Source organism: Alosa pseudoharengus, unplaced genomic scaffold, assembly GCF_046254945.1.
Source record: "Alosa pseudoharengus isolate Yale_2024_CS ecotype anadromous, Long Island Sound unplaced genomic scaffold, YU_APseudo_1.1 YU_APseudo_1.1_scf_15, whole genome shotgun sequence".
In the NCBI taxonomy this organism is placed as follows: domain Eukaryota; kingdom Metazoa; phylum Chordata; class Actinopteri; order Clupeiformes; family Clupeidae; genus Alosa; species Alosa pseudoharengus.
In genome coordinates, this window is record NW_027468620.1 from 26748363 (window position 1) to 26766276 (window position 17914).

The window sequence follows — 17914 nt, forward strand, 5'->3', positions numbered from 1 at the left end:
AACCAATTGAGATTTAGTTGTGTGAAAACAATGTGCATGACAAAGAACAGAGAACAGCATCTGAGAAAGGATAACATTTATTAGGAAACAATTTATATCATTAAGTATTGTTAGTTTTCACTGTGTTCACTCCAAACACTTGCACCACTTTTAAAAACAATGTCAATTAGCCATCTGCCAATACATATTCTATTTAATTATGATGCAGTTGTAGTCTTCTGTTCATTCATCTTTAGTATAATGTATATTATTAGGCATATGATCCCGAGAATAAGTCCAGCAATATTAAAATTTCTGGCTGCCCGGGATGAATGTCTTGCCTTCTCCATATCACCTGCCGCATTTGCTGCAGTGACCTGCAAATGTGCAAAGATAAAAACCATATCAGCTTCCAAACTTTCAAAGATACATGTATACACAGAAACACACACACACACACACACACACACACACACAGAGACACACACACACATACACACACCATACATTTATAGAATAAAACAAACTGACCTTATTTGAGGAGTAGATGGCAGCTATTCCCAATGGCAAACAGCAACATATTGTTGTGAAGACGGACCAACCCATGTAAGATGGTTCTTCATTGGATGGAGTTGACATATTTCTTTTTAGAGCTCAAATTCAGGTAGCAGGTTTGGTACTTGTGAAATTTGGTTGAGTGTGTAGGGTATATATACTAGAAGGCGTGGCTCCTGTATCCTGTGCTGTGGGTAGGTTGCGTACTACAGCCAAGGTAAAGGTGTGTGTGTGATGTTTGTGTCTGTGTGTGTGTGTTTGCTTGTGAGTGTGTGTGCGGTGTGTGTGCCTGCTTGCCTGCATGTGTGTGTTTTCATGTGTCTGTGCATGTTTGTGTGTGTAGCTATGTGTGTGTGCATGTGAATGTGTGCATACTGTACATATGCCTACATGTCTACTATGTGTATGTGTGTGTGTGTCTGTGCTTACACAGATCCTACACCTCCAATTTTGTGCAGTTTTAACCATGTTAGCCAGAGATATCTGCGATTACAACACCTCAGTTTTGGTTTGTCATTTTAACTAGGTGGCACTATACATCAAATGAGTGGTTATGGGAGTGATTGACATGGCCCCTTAAGGCCAATATACAAACAAAATGTATATGTTGGCCTCCAGGGGTCATGTCAGCCCATCCCATATTGATTCATTTGATGTATAGTGCCATCTAGTTAAAAATGAAAAACAAGGCATTGTAATTGCAAGTATCTTTGGCTGACAGGTTTAAAACTGCATGGAATTTGAAGAGTAAGATCATTATGATACTCTCTGAATGCATGGAATTCCGTTCAAGGGGGACTATACAATAATTAAGGGATAACGGCCGCCAGGGTGTCCTGTTATACGGAATTAAAAACACACACACAAACACACAGGTATGCACACACATGCACGCATGCACACACTCACACATGCACGCATGCACATACACACATACACACAAACACATAAAAAGACACACGTACGCACATACACATGCAGTAGACATGTAGGCATACGCACGCACGCACATGCACACACAGACTCACACACATGCACACACACACACACATACAGAAAAACAATCACGTGCATGCATGCACAAACACACCCACACACACACACTAACATAAGCACACACCCCTTCACACACATAAAAACACACACATGCAGGTACACAAGCACACACACACACATACACACACACACACACCATTACCCCCACACACCCGCTCACAACCGAACACAAACAAACACACACACACAGACATATAAAAAACTCACATACATGCAGGCAAGCAGACACACACACACACACAAACACACACACACACACACATGCACACACACACATACACACACACACACCATTACCCCCCTCCCCACACACACACACTCACAAGTGAAAACACTCATACAGAGAAGCACACATATACTCAAAAGCAAACACACACATGCACACACTAATTTACATATAAAAGATGCAAGAGTAGGGGATGTTATAGGAGATGGAGACAAATTAACAAACGTGATTTATCTTTGCAGAGAGAATGTGTGGGACTGAGCGGCAGTCATACATCTAGTTCATAACTGTTTCTTTGGGATTTCTGTGGTTCACCTGCTAGTGTGTGTGTGCATTTGTTTTTAGACAATAATCTTTCTAAGGATCCAGATAATGTCTGACAGATCCGACGCGTGTTCATGGTGTCAGGTTCATGTATCTAACACATCTTTTCAGGGATTCCATATCTCACCTGCAAGGGTGGCCATGGACCCTGGAAAAGTGCAAGCAGTAGACTGACAGGAACCCACAAGTGCAACGCTTCCTGGGGTTTGCACGTTTACAAATGTTTCATTCGTAACTTCAGTTTTGTTGCATCTCTGATTACTGCTATAACCCAAGGTTGCCCCTCCAAGATGAAATGGTCAGTCGAGGCCTATAGCACCCATTCCACACTGACCCTACAGTTCCTTTCATGGTGGAAGTAGACGCCTCCAACACCTGGATTGAAGCAGTGCTCTCCCAGAGGTCGTCACATGATACGGCCCATCCCTGTGTTTTTTATTCACAGAACCTAACAGCTTTTATGTTGTTAATGTATTTATGTTTTAATGGGCCCTAAAATCCACCATATATATTGTCTTTTGTTCCTTACCACCTTCACCTGTGTGCTTCAGACCCACTTACTTTCTATGAAAATACTGAATAAAAAACACAAAATGAGTTTGGTGTAGGGGTTTATTTTTCTTTAGGAAATTCTCACATGAGGAAATTGTAAAGCACAACTCTTTTAACTCCAGACATCCTCCTCCTCTTCATCATCATAATCAATAATCATCACCATCATAAGGGAAATGGGATGCCAGGGTGCAGATTGTATAAGGAGAATGTAATACATTTCTTTTGTTACAATAAAACATGATGAAGTACCCCTAGCCTGTGCACAGATGATACAGACAATGTTTCATGGGTGTGTTGTGTTTTGGGCAGTGGAAAAACTTTCTCTAGGTCTGTCATTCATGGTATGTTCAATCATTCTCTTCTCAGTGGTGTCTGGGTAAAGAATGGAATGTATGATAAACTATCGCTGTGATTTTGTGATGCAAATGTCACCTTATTCATTAAAACGGGAATGAATGGATGCGACTGCACTAAAGAAAACTGCATATATGGCAATAATAAGTATGATAAACATTTTAAAAATTGCCCCGATGGCAAGGCCAATTATGTTGAAAAGTTTGGCTTTCCGAGATGCTTCCGCTGCTTTAGTGGTGTCTCCCGCTGTGCTTGCAATTTTAACCTGAAGTGAACAAAGATACAAAATACCCTCCAAACATTAAAACAAACAAGAGGAAATGAAAATTCAAAATTATATTTATTTTATCTAGTATATTTCTCATAATTGATTGAGTTGAAATCAACTCAATGTAGTTATTTTACCCTAAAACTGGAACACTTGGCATTGCAATATGTACTGTAATGTTGTTGCCGCAGGATGAACCTTTTTGTGAGTTTTAGACGTAATGGGTAGCCCCTTGAGACTAACTGGTTAAGTTGAAAATGTATGAAAAGGGGAGTTGCTACAATGTGTTACTTCGACATCAAAATAAGATGTTGCCAATTTTCTCGTATTGTTTAGTTTCAACTCAAAGTAATAACCCCTCATCTATCCTCAGGCCAAGTCCAATTGTGAAATGCTTGTTCTTTTCTTTTGCCACTCCTTAAACATGTTTAAGGGAAGCAAGCCAGAATTCAGTCGTCTCTAAACAGCGGACTTATTTCTGTGATAAAAAGAAAAGGCAATATTTTTCTCCATGAATGTGGCATATATATAGACCCTTTCAAGAGAGTTCCATTATCAGCATAGTTGGCCCCACAAGGCTTCCGTTTTAACATTCCATATGTTATCTTAATGCAGAGGAAGTAGATTGGGAACCAAATAGAATGTTCAAGCATTGTTTTTGTTTTTATTGTTGAATGAAAGGGTCTATATATATGAAACACACACATACATGCATGCAACAGTGGCTTACCTGATTTGAGTCTGCCAAATGTTTTTTTTACCTCATTTGAGAAGAAGAGGGCAACAATTCCCAGTGGCAAACAGCAGAATGTTGTGAAGATGGACCAGCCAAAGTAAGATGGTGGATTGGAGCTTGAAGATTCCATTTTTTCCTTTTTAATGCTTAGCTCAAAGCCTGAATCCTTAGTCCTGATAGCTGATGCTTTTGAGAAAGACATGTGAGTACATTGCATAGACTATGTAATGTATTGGCCACAGAAAAAAAAGGTGAGGCAACCATTACACACAGGGCCGTTTCAAGGAATTTGGGGGCCCCAAGCAAAATGGACATGGAGCCCCCCCCCCCCCCCCCCCCCCACCGCACGAAAAGCCTACAGGAACCACCGCATAGCCATACAGTTTTAGTTCACCCACAGTTTACATAAATACAAAATTTTGACAGAGCAATACTGCAGTTGCATATATATATACTGTGGTACCACCGTACCATAAAATCCAATATAAATGTAAAAAAGTGCACAATAACTAAATCCAACATACTTAAACACACACACACACACTCACATTAACATTTTTCAGTTCTCACAAAGTGAGAAAATAAAACACTTGCCATCTTATGCAGAAAAAGGATGCATTGTTCAAACTATAAAGAGTGCAGGTTGTATAGCAATTTGAAAATCCAACATAAATACAAGTACACACACACATACACACACACACATAAGATTAACCTTTCAGGCCATCTTCATCAGTGGAGGTATCTAGGAAGAGCCTGAGGGCTGAGAAATGTAAGCAAAGCACCTTGAGGGAGAAAGAAAAGATGTTAGCATTTCCATATTTTGATATTTAGAAGGGATGCACTTTCACAACTACCAATGCTTACTGTAAAAACATCCCAAGCTAATGTTATACATTGACCTAGGCCTACTTGTAGCTTAACATAGCATTTAAGCATTCTGCTGTTTGAGAATTAGACAGACGCACCTGATGCTTTAAAGACAGTAAACAGCTGGCGTGCATGAATACTATTAGACATGAATGTTCCAGTCTGCTTTGATGCACGGAATTTATCGTGTGGTTTTCCTAACCCCCATTTGGTAAATAGATTATCACGGTCGAATAGTTAGTATAGCAGAGAAGCTATGCCACTTTCATCAAAACCTATTACAAAGCTATAGCAATGTTATGTCATTATATACGATAAACAGTGATTCTGGAACAGATCTGCGTCTTCCTTATCCTGTTAATAAACATATTACAGTATGTAACCATATTCCGTCCGTTCGAAAAAAAAAGTTGCGCTAACTGTTCTAGTTTGTTACAAGCAGCATGGGCCGTCAGGCAGGTAGTTAACATAAACATTTTTTGCTAGGCTAGCCTTCCTGCTGCGACATTACACCATTTGTACAATACAAGTAGAGCTATTTTATCCAGTGTAATTTATCACTTACCACTATCTTGTTTTTTATTGTCATCCTCTTCCTTTCTCTTCTGGCTTCCGGACGCATAACTCCGCTTCATCATGACTGCCTGTTTTATATTTTCGCGGCAGCAGCAGAGGGCTGGCTGCTGTCAGCGACTACTGAGAGGGGCCCCCTTGAGGGGGATCGATCCCGGTATTGCCGGTAACAGTGTCGTTGCACTTTACTGCATTGACTATCAAAGGGGCGCTCACAGTTTGTCGTTGCATTTTATTTTTAACCAGTCGTTGTCTTGGGGCCCCTGGCCAGCTCGGGGCCCCAAGCAATTGCTTGGTTTGCTTGCCTTCTAGCGACGGGCCTGTGTGTGTGTACTTGTATTTATGTTGGATTTTCAAATTGCTATACAACCTGCACTCTTTATAGTTTGAACAATGCATCCTTTTTCTGCATAAGATGGCAAGTGTTTTATTTTCTCACTTTGTGAGAACTGAAAAATGTTAATGTGAGTGTGTGTGTGTGTGTTTAAGTATGTTGGATTTAGTTATTGTGCACTTTTTTACATTTATATTGGATTTTATGGTACGGTGGTACCACAGTACATATATATGCAACTGCAGTATTGCTCTGTCAAAATTTTGTATTTATGTAAACTGTGGGTGAACTAAAACTGTATGGCTATGCGGTGGTTCCTGTAGGCTTTTCGTGCGGTGGGGGGGGGGGGGGGGGGGGGGGGCCTCCATGTCCATTTTGCTTGGGGCCCCCAAATGCCTTGAAACGGCCCTGATGAAGGTTATTTAATAGATAGCAACAAACTTCTCCATTTGTTTACTCACATTAATCTTTTATCTTTTAGCCTTATCCACCTAAATATGTCTTCATTTGGATATGATATTATTTCCAAAAGAGAAATCTGAACATTAAATAAAACTAAGTCCAAAATTACTGTTGCATTTTCTTCACACATTACTGTAGATACTAAATAATAAGACACAAATGGAATTAATCATTCTATAATTCTTAAAATACTGTCAGAAATAAAATAATAATAATAATAATATGTATTGTATTCAAAATCTAAAGACACAAATAGACAAAGTGTAAAATAGATACTAGCAATATGTAATTTGGACATTTCTTTGCTCTAATCTCGAATACACATTTTAGAAGCAAAATAATCACAACAGGAAAAGAGATCCACACACCATTTAGTTCCCAGTCATAAACTTTTTATTGTGTGATGTTTCAAGCTCTTGGCTCTTCCTCAGACTTGACTCTTCCTCAAGAGCTTGAAACGTCACACAATAAAAAGATTATGAATGGGTGTTCTTTTCCTCTTGTGCTACTCCAACTTTGGCCTGGGGTGTGCGTTACCCTACACTTCTATTTTATAGAAGCAAAATAACCCAAAATCTGGAATTTGACCAATGCATGAATAAGCAGTGTTTTTGCCTGCAGCGTCTCATTAAGACCACCATGTAATTCCTAATGTCCTTTCTCTATAACAGGGGTTCTCAAAGTTTTGATTGGTGAGGGCCAATTCAGGAACCCAACATTAACTGAGGGCCGCCAAAGGGGCGGGGGAGAAAAAGAAAAAAAAAACCTGGGAAAAAAAAAAAATTGTAATCATTTTAATGACCAGGTTGCATCTCTACAGTTTATATTTATTGCATTAAACACATTTTAATTCATAACTGAGGCTAAACCTGGCAAAATCTTAAGAAAAATTGCAATGCACACACAATCCCTGGGGTTCTCTACCCTCAACAGACAAATTTGGGATATAACCGTTCTGGTTGCAGTCCATTTCAAGTACAAACTTATTTAGAATAAACAGTATCAGTGTGCCTTGCTTCTTATCAGCATAGGCCTTATTCAGGGCCAATTCCAGCTACCAAAGCACCACAGGAAAACCTGACGGCCACTAAACACCACCAAATGGAGATTCATTCTTTTCAAAGCACACAGTGCAGTTGTACAGTTTTAACAGTTTTACAAATGTTATCAGATGTTATCGTGGGCCGCCAGAAATGTTTCCGCGGGCCGCCATTGGCCCCCGGGCCGCACTTTGAGAACCTATGCTCTATAATGTGAAACAAACATCAAGAAATGAAATGTATATACAATCCATGATTGTAAGTGAATGAGGTGGGTTATGAAGTACCCTGTACGGATTTTTACATAACCACATTCAAAACCTTTTGTAAGAAACAGGAAACATGCTCCCTTTGCATCATGTGGTATGTCTTCATACTGTTTGCAAAGTAAACTCATTTTTAAAGCTTCTCAGTGCCAGAACATTTTCTCTGGGACTTCCTGTAACACAATGTGAAAAAATTGAAAGTCTACTGGCGTACTTCAATCTTACTTGGTCTTCTCAGCACAGACCTTCGGGAGTTCTTAGACATATCTGTTAATTTTACAAATAGGCCCTAAAATCCACCCGCATTTTGTTGAAAGATCTCGTTCCAGAAATCGATGGGAGGTTGTGGGAAAAAGTGACAATACAGTGCCCTTCACAATTCTGGTAAAAATTAGTAAAAGGGTTATAAGAAATTCACTTTTGTGGAGTTAACTTAGGCAAATTCACACTAGTCCGTTTGGTCCAGACCAGAGTTCGTTTGGACTGATGGTTCAGTGATTTTTGTTAATGTGAATACCAATGTATCACAATTATTGGTAGCCCTAGAAAATGCTATATACAAAATGTAGCATAACTTAAGCACTATTCCATTCATATACATAACCCTGTTGGCAAAAAAGTTGGGACACTGTAAAATGTAAATTAACCTAACCAAACCTAATGTTAGGCAAAACATTTAAAAACATAATAGGTATTTAATTAAGGATAGTACATGTATGTGTTGCATATTTATTTTCAATTTGATGCCAGCAACACATTTCAAAAAAGTTGGGACAGGCATTTTACCAGCATTTCATCATCTCTTTTATTATCAATTGTCTCTACCTGAAAACTGGGAAGACCCATTTGCTAGAGTTTTGAGACCAAAAAGTTGTCCCATGCTCGTGCAATATGTAACTTCAGTATGGGGTCTTTTTATTTGTATTTTTTGTATAATGATGCACCAAATGTGATAGGCCTAGATTGGTAGGCCATTTTAGGACCTTGGGTCTGCAACTATGGAGCCATAATATGTGCAAAATGCAGTTTGGCATTGAAAATTATTTGCATTGGCTTTGGCAGTTTGGCAATTGGAGTACACAACAATGTCTGCACTGTTTCAAATGTTTTGATGTGCGCAAAAAGCTCCGCTACACCAGCTTGGCCCCACCCAACTAGATGTAGATCTCGATTCAGGGAGATCTAGTCTGGGACACCATAGTTCATAACCGCTTCCCTCAGACAAGAAAAATGTCAGGGCCCAGGCCCAGGGGCTCAAGGGGTCAGGGGGGCCTGAAGCCCAAGCCTTTGCATGGAATCATTGCCTCAATATCAACAAATCAGGATGTAGGCTATGAATCTGATTGAATTTAGTATTGGCCATCCCCAAAATGCACCAGAATACAGGAAATCACATTAAACAAATAAAAAAAATTCTGGGGGAGGACCCTCAACCCCATTTGACAGCACTCGCAAATCTGAAGAAGTCACCCTGCTTTGATGTGAGTGTTTTGTCTATTTGCATAGGCGTTCATTAGCCTACGTGGTTTGATACGTGCTGAAAAGTCCTGTTTGCTGTTGAACTTGTGCTTCACCTATTCTATGTTGATTGACAAAGCCATAAATTATGGCCCATAATGCAGCCTACAATGATTGTGTTGTCTGATGATCTAGCTATCCTCTGCCATTCAGAGCTCCGGAAAGCTGGCTTTATTCATTTCTGCCAGTTAGTGCTTTTTCCCCTGTGTATAAGTTACACTACATGCATTATTGTGTTTGACACTGAGGATAGCCTATCTGAGACGGTGGTCTGGTTTAAATGAGTTACGTTGTGAAATTGAGAATGGCACAGACTAAATCGTTTAGTCTATTTCTTTGTATTGTGAAATTGAAATGAGATATGGACTATTACAATCAATAATATGTTGAAATTAATTAAAAGTAATCAATTTCTATGAAAAATCTATGTCTGTTGTGTGCGTGTGTCAAGGTAAAGCCTAGGCCTACCGTGCATATGTACTGCGCAAAAGCGCCACTTGCGCCTAGGCTATTTCATTGTATCGCCTTGTTAGGCTATGCGCGGGGTGTGCCAACTTTTTATGAGATAGAGAGCAACATGCAGAGCATATGCAACAATTAGTGGGGGGCCCTTAATTTATCTGGGCCCAGGGGCCCGAAAATTCATAATCCGTCCATGCGAGAGGGGAAGAAGAAACTGAAACTTATTGTGATAAACAAAAGCAGTAACACTTGAAAAAACGTCAAAAAATTCAGTTAGGAAAATACAGAAATGTATTTACAGCAAAGGTATTGGCTGGCGGGGTGGCTATTAATTCTGAATAACGGGGCACCTGAAGTAGATCTGGTAAAAAAAGTTTAATCGCCGTTCCATATCAATGCTTAACTATAACAACCATAGTAGGACGACGGTTGAGCCTAGAGACAGGCTTCGCAACAATGGAATTACTGTAAACAAGCTTGTCAATGCTATCGCTGTTATAGGGCCAAAGAAAGTTGTACAACAAGCTGAACTAGTCGGCTTCTTTTTAAATGGAACCGCTTGTTTCCTTTGCGTCAGGGCCGTAGTCACCATAGACTTTGGGGGGGACGTGTCCCCCCCAATATTCAGAGTGACCAAAATGTCCCCCCAATATTCGGACATAGAAAAATAAATAAAGAAAAAAACGCTATAGGCTATTACAGGAAACCAACAAGTCCCGCCATCTGAAATGCAATCAAACGTAAATAACGTACAAATGAGTGACCTGTTGATGGTTTCAGAGAGAGTAGCCTACACTGTGAGTGATTTGTCCTGGAGGTTTTGCGTTTGATGCGTGCGCTATCAAAAGCTTCCTGAACCCTGCTGCGGTGCAGGCTGTCAACAATATCACAAAAGATACCGGTACAATTCTCACAAAACTTGTTGGAAAGGCGTAGCACTGTCTAAGGAAACCCCATTCATTTTTGAAGCTGATCAGACTCAAAGGGAACTTTGAAGCAATTCCATATTGTAGCCTATTTTCTCGCAATGATAGCGTAGTGTCCTTTTATTTGAATTTGTGCGTGCCTGTGTCATTCATTTCTTTCTTACAACATAAATAATGCATTCATATGCTAGTAGTAATGTCAGAAATGAACCGGTTTATAAGCCTCTTAGAAATGGTTGTTGCATCTTGCATGTTACATTTAGATGCACGCTCAATCGCGCATCCATGCAGGCAAAACGTACTCAAATGTGGCGACGGCACAAAAGTTGAAATTTTTTTTACAATGGCGGTGATAGCCTGCAGTTAATGTGAATCGCGGACAATAACCAAAGAAAGGAATTTCCACCTCCATTCACCAAATAAAGGCTGTGTTTCTACATGTTAACACAAAACGTAATTTCTGTCAGAAACCTATAGGGTAACTTGAGGTGAGTAAGACAGAAGAGGGACCTGACTTAGTAGGCTAACCTATCTTGAATCCCATCCCGTTCAAACTACCTTAAAATTGTGTGATTAGCCGCCAGAATAATAAAATCAAAATACAAAATATGATTGGGCTATAGGTCCAAACCTATGAGTAAGCATTCAGTGTAATATAGAGGTTATCAAAGATACTCTAGTTTGTATTTTCTTTTAAAATATACATTTTGGAGACAAATGGAGTCATACCACAGGTCTATATCCAGGGATGGATTATTGAATGTACCTACTGGGCCCAAGAGCTCAGGGGGCCCTGAAGCCTAAGACTGTGAAATTGCTTCTCTGCCCTTCTCTTCTATTTCCACAAAACTCACAAGTTTTCATAATATAAAGGGTCATTTTATTTAAGTCTTCCGGGGAAGTATGCCCCCGGGCCCCCCTATCTTAACTGGGGAGGGTTTTTTTGCATCTATGCCCAGGGGTTCATAATCCATCCGTGCCTATGTCCGTCAAAAGTTTGGTATATCCTAATTGACTGACTTAACTAATGACTTGTTTGTGATTTTAATAATATTTTTGCATGGCAGGAAATGTATTGAAATTCTGTTATTTGAAATTCACACCGCACCACAGATTTGGTCCCCCCCAATGTTGACATTATGGCTACGGCCTTGCTTTGCGTGATATAAAGGCACGGCTATTGCCTATAGTGGCAACCGGGTGATAAGCGGGATAACGGCCTTCGAGGTGTCGTGTTATACAGAATCAATGGACTTGGGCGGAGGCCAAGGCTACGCTGCACGTCGGGGAGTTCTTTGCCTCTCGCCCTGGGTCCATTGATTCCGTATAATATGACACCTTGGCGGCCGTTATCCCTTACATAAATGATGCAATAATATTTGTTGACAACAAATTCAGTAATGTTTAAATAAGAGTTTATTTATTTTACAAAGGGAGTCAATGTTTTTTGGTATTCACACACACAATGCACACTGTACATGATTCATGCATTACTGCATTTATGAATCATCAGGAATTTACATGAGTTCATAGTCTCTCATTCATGACCTCGTGTATGAACAACATATGAACTAAAAGATGGGTACATCATTATTATTTATTAATATGGGTGTAGAGAATTGCACAAGTTGTGTGATGACCACATCTTTGGCAGAAAAAGAAAGCATCATGATAAATCATAAATCATAATGATGTGCCCACCATACTTGATGCTTTAGTTTAGCTCAAAGGTAAACCTGAAATGTCCACTTGAAATTTCCATTTACTCCAGGGTCCGGAAGATTTCTTTGCTGTGATTGGACCTAACTCTCCACCTAACAGATGAAGAGTAGAACTAAACAGAAGATGAGTAGAACTAAAAAAACAATACAGAATCATACAAAAGCTTTTGGAAAATTTAGTGTAGGTAGGTTGAGTAAATCAGCATAGTGATTAGGTGACGATCTGTATTTAATGTTGTTTGATTCCGGATGTGGACTGGAGTCTGCCTATTGAGTACCCCTGCTTTAGCTGATGAGTTGTTCATGTATGAGGTCAGTCAGGATAGGAGCAGGCTTCACTCAATTTGTCTATTTCTAAACTTTAAGAGTGCTGGCCTGGATAGTTATACATACAAGAAAAATAGGAGAGAGGCCGCACTATGCATACATACTCTTTTATTTGCACATACGCGTTTCGGCGTGTGCCTTCTTCAGTGTGCAGGCACACGCCGAAACGCGTATGTGCAAATAAAAGAGTATGTATGCATAGTGCGGCCTCTCTCCTATTTTTCTTGTATGAGCTCACAAATGACAGACTATGAACTCATGTAAATTCCTGTTGATTCATGAGATATTAAGGAATGAAGTAATACATGAATCATGAGTTAATTCATGCTTAAATTCATGATTATTCATGTACTCTTACCGTAAAGTGTTACCAAATACTGAATAAAAAACAAAAAATGAGTTTGGAGTTGTCCTAGAGGTTTATTTTTCTTTTTGGAAATTCACACAGGAGGAAATTGTAAAGCACAACTGTTTTAACTCCAGACATCCTTCTCCGTGTTAATACATGTCTTTTGTTACAATAAAACATGATGAAGTAGCCCTAGCCTGCGCACAGATGATACAGACAATGTTTTATGGGGGTGTTGTGTTTGAACAGTGGAAAAAACCTCTTCACATTTCTTTTTCTAGGTCTGTCATTCATGGTATTTTCAATCATTCTCTTCTCAGTCTGGGTAAATAATGACATTTATGGCAAACCGTTGATGTGATTTTGTGAAGCAATTGTCATCTTATTTATTGCAGAGGAATCACGTACGTGCATGAATGGCTGCGATAGCACTGATCTGAATTGCATATACGATAATAATAATTATAATAAAAATGGCCCCGGTGACAACTCCAATTATGTTGAAAAGTTTGGCTTTCCGTGATGCTTCCGCTGCTTTAGTGGTGTCTCCTGCCGCGCTTGCGGTGTTAACCTGAAGTGAACAAAGATACAAAATACCCTCCAAATATTTAAGAAATCAAGAGGAAAGGAAAATTCTAAATAATATTTATTTTATCTAGAATATTTCTCATAATTGATCTGAATTGAAAGCAACACAATGTAAAATGCAAAATGTTTATTACCTGATTTGAGAAGAAGATGGCAACAACTCCCAGTGGCAAACAGCAGCAAAGTGTTGTAAAAATGGACCAGCCAAAGTAAGATGGTGGATTGGAGCTTGACGATTCCATTGTCTATTCTTGTTTTCTGATTGATTGAGTTCAAACCCTGAATCCTTAGTCCTGATAGCTGATGCCTTTGAGATAGACAAGAGAGCAGATTATATATGTATTGGCCACAGGAACAAAAGGTGAGGCAACTATTGCACACCTCCAATTACACGACTTCCTTCTATTGTGAAAATCAGAACTTACATTTGTTGCTCTCCGTATGTTCTTCACTAGAAGTCCCCTTTACCCTGGAGATCACCACCAGTTGTACAAACCATATATTGTTTTAAGGTGAGACTTAATAGATAGCACCAAACTTCCCCAGTTGTTTATTCACATTATTATGACCGCCGCTAGCGAAGCTAGCGAAGCGGTCATATAGGGATTGTCAAAGTTTTTTTATTTATTTATTTTTATTTATTTTTTTCCCGTCATCTACTTCCTGAAATTTTGGTCAACGATACCTGGGGCACCGAAACACCGGGGCACATGACATTTGGTGGGTATGTAGCCCCACTAGACTTTTACGGAAAAATTTCGTTTGGTCCCCGGGGGCCACTCCCCCTCCGCGCTGGGCCCCCCGAAACCCAAAAAATGCAGTTTTTCCTAAATAACTACCTGAACCGTGGCACCGAGGATGAAGAAAATTTTATGGTATGTTGGTCTCAAGGGCCCACATCAACCTAGCCCATAATCACTCATTTGTGATTTGCACCCCCCCGGTAAAAAATGAAAATGCAATATCATTCTGCTTTAATCGCCCCTCTCTTCAGTAAAGACGTTCAGAACTGCACCAAATTTTATGTGTATGATTAACCTGACATTCTCTGGGGGTATGCCAAGTTTCGTAGAATTTCATCCATGGGGGGGTCTAAAAAATTAAGTTATGTGTACATTTAGTGACTGTACACTCATTGGCCTGTAGATGGTGGTGCACACATATACACATGCACACACACACACAGGCACCCACATACTATTGGTATTAGAACGGCCGATACATAATTACAAATTCAGTAGGATTAAAAGAAAGCCAAAATAAATATTCATCATCATCATCATGGCTGCATTTCCAGTATTGGCGATAAGTAGTCGTTTGTCCACTAGATGGCGCATCGTTGCAGTGAGACGTAATTTTGTTGGAAGTTAATCTAAAGTGGGTTGGAAAGACACTACGCTTCCTACAAGGACAAGACTGTAGGCTACAGTAGTTTACCGCAGAACGCGTCTAAGGGTAGGATGATTTCTGCATGACATGTAATTCCCATTTCCTCTTGAAGCTGAAATAAATCTGAGAATGTTTATCGGACATGCTTGTTTTTTACTGCAGGCTACGTTAATCCTATCAATAGCAGAACGTAGGTAAAATAATGTTACTGTTAGCATGGTTGAGTGATGGAGGCCAATTTGATTATTGATGTATTTGTAGAAAACCATAAATGCGTTTAGGCTACCAAGCAAATCGATAACAGCACTAATTGTATCTTTCGACTGTCATCTCATTTGCTTATGACCATAACCTAGGCTACTAACAGGAGCTAAGTGAGTTAGCCACAACACGTTCGCTACGTGATGGTTTTTTAATGGAAAATATATAGGCTACCTGAAAGATAACCTGTCTATGATGCATCCTAAACACCGGGCTGGGACATTTCTGCTCAAGGTCTCAAAAAGCATCTGAGTCAACGTTCATTCCCAAACACCCATATAGGCTACTTCAATCCTCTATTTTTAAAGGTGATTCAAGTAAGGAAGAGCATGGCTCAAAGTAAAGTAACTGAAACTACATAAATTCGTCAAAGTGAATAATTTGTGTCAACTCGCCGCAATGTAGATTTATTAACGCACCTGTGATGATCTACATCTCCATTTAAACCAGATGTTTTAGAGCGCACGTTGAGATGTATTCAGTGCAGGGCTGTACCTACACATATTTGTTGCACGTGCTACAAAAATCATTCTTTGCGATGGATGATTTAGTACCAACGTTACACCGGTCAGATACAGTTTTGCCTATGGGTATTCCGTGAGACTGAGGCGCTTTTTGTTTGTTCGAAGTGCGTGTTTAGGGTGTGAGAGGGGAGTCGATGTGCTTTGATTCCAGCTTGGTAGTTGTAGTCTATGCGATTAAAAAACACGTGTGTGTGAAGTATCCAAACAATGATAACGCTTTCATTATGGCTGCTTTAGCCACAGACCTTGAGATACTGTACAGTGGGTTGGGTTCCATTTAGAAGTGTCCACTTCATTCGCCCTTTCCGTGATTCACACAGCTACGTGAAATGTATTACTACTGATATGCAACACTATTAACTTTTCGCCAAGAGGTGGCAGCTTGATACTGTAAGGTGTAAGCCATTGGTTCCAAAGGAGATTTTATTTGGGTCGCCAGCATAGCCTAGTGACAATTTGTGTTGTGTAATAGGCCTAGCATAGGGCCTACCTTATATAGCATATAGTTTGTTAACAGTCACGGTTTTGTCATAACTCCCTCTATGCATTTTTGCATTTAGAATAGCTCTAAAACCGGGGGGCGAACCCGTCGCAGGGGGGGCGCCAGTGCGTGGATATCTCAATCGCCAAATTAAACAATATTTCTATCGGGCGCCTACCATGGACGGCTGGGTGAAAATCAAAAGATTGCGTCAAAAGATTGAGCTTAACCATGGACCTCATAGTTGCAAAATGCAAGGGAACATGAATCAGCATATTATTTGCACAAACAATAACGGACAGTAGCTATTCAACTTTGCCCGTTAAAATGTGTATGAGCAGTCTCGCAACGCATTTCATGAAGGCCCTTTTGGACATGTCAAACGCCATTTTGTTTTAGACTACTGGTATTTAATTTGTGCATTGACAATAAAGCTGAATATCATTTGAACTAGATGACTAAACTTATGCATATGTAGAAGAAGAAACATTCACAAAAATCCATGACATGACCTCTCTTCTTGATAGCTGTTGAAAACTGCATGGAACTGACAGGGATTGTTTTGTTTAATAATAAACAAATAAATACATTATGCTGCTACCTTCTGCTTTTCCCAAATACAATGTAGCCTACAGGTGTACCTTTCATCAGTCCAGTTGCAATGGGTGGACTGTGATGAACTGCCCTACTTGTGATTGTTTAGAGATTTTAAAGGTTTTATAACAATGCTACAGATTTTTTGGCCCAGAAACAAATCTATTCACCTTTGCAGCGCCAGTAGGCTACTTTGTGTGTGGAATGTGTGCAAACACACATTCCAAACAAGCATACACAAAAGTTTCAAGAGTGGGGGATGGAGTAGAAGATGGAGACAAATTCATTAATATGATTTATTTTCGCGGAATGGATGTGCAGGACTGAGCGGCGGTCATATTTTGTACCGGTATGCGGTACATCTAGTTATTATAATATAACACAACGTTTCGGTCTCAGACCTTCATCAGGTAAATTTCATACATTTCAAATTTTAACTTCAATCAATAGCCTAATGAAACTAGACTAAGTGCATGTTGAACAGACATGCCTTTAGACCCCTCTTGAAAGACCCAAAACTATCACAGGAACGGAAAGCACTGGGCAACTCATTCCACCAACAAGGAACCACTGAGGAAAAGAGTCTTGAATTATGCAATTTGCAGATTACCACATTGTGTTTTTACATTTAACACAGTGTCCCAACGTCTGTGGAAACTGAACAAATAAGAAAGGAAAGAAAAGACAAAGTAACAATCTCATTTTCCATCATGTGGTGTCTCCACATCCCTTTCCCATAATATGTCACAAACATTTCAAAATAATTTCATGCAAGGCAGGGTGTTTTGAGCAAGCAGTCCTCCTCCTTTGTACAGTATGTCCTCCTCCTTTCCCCTCATTACTACGACTGATCCAAGTATAATGAGACTGATTATCTGACTGATTATCTTACTTGGATGTTTTTTGGGTATAGTAGCCAGTAAATGACAACAATTGGAACAACCACATCAATTGAGTCCTGGGTTTTCAAAATGTCAGGCATGTCCATGTTGAGAAGTGTCCCTGAGGGAAAAAGCTCTTCCTTAGTTTCTCATAGAAATTCACCGGGCTAGAGGAGACTTTGACCAGGCTACACAGACTTTTTTGCACATAAACAAATGTGTTCTCAGCATGCTTTCTGCTGGCTACCTTCTCGCCACTCAGTCGGCCACTGGGCTATTCACATTTGGAACTAGA

The 17914-nt window shown here is 39.7% G+C and overlaps 3 long non-coding RNA genes across 4 annotated transcripts; all 3 read right to left on the reverse strand.

The window, feature by feature from the left end:
* Window positions 1-61: 61 nt before the first annotated feature.
* On the reverse strand, window positions 62-1076 carry LOC143123827 (uncharacterized). The gene is made up of 2 exons (XR_012986913.1): window positions 511-1076; window positions 62-356 (listed from the first exon to the last, which is right to left on the reverse strand). It is a non-coding gene; the product is annotated as an uncharacterized LOC143123827 (long non-coding RNA).
* Window positions 1077-2780: 1704 nt separating this feature from the next.
* Window positions 2781-5611, reverse strand: LOC143123828 (uncharacterized). Of its 2 annotated transcripts, XR_012986915.1 has the most exons (4): window positions 5489-5611; window positions 4769-4838; window positions 4079-4239; window positions 2781-3314 (listed from the first exon to the last, which is right to left on the reverse strand). It is a non-coding gene; the product is annotated as an uncharacterized LOC143123828 (long non-coding RNA). The 2 variants fall into 2 exon arrangements; XR_012986914.1 differs by having other exon boundaries at window positions 2781-4239.
* Window positions 5612-12952: 7341 nt separating this feature from the next.
* On the reverse strand, window positions 12953-13929 carry LOC143123829 (uncharacterized). Its single transcript, XR_012986916.1, has 3 exons — window positions 13915-13929; window positions 13624-13796; window positions 12953-13472 (listed from the first exon to the last, which is right to left on the reverse strand). It is a non-coding gene; the product is annotated as an uncharacterized LOC143123829 (long non-coding RNA).
* Between the last annotated feature and the right edge of the window lie 3985 nt (window positions 13930-17914).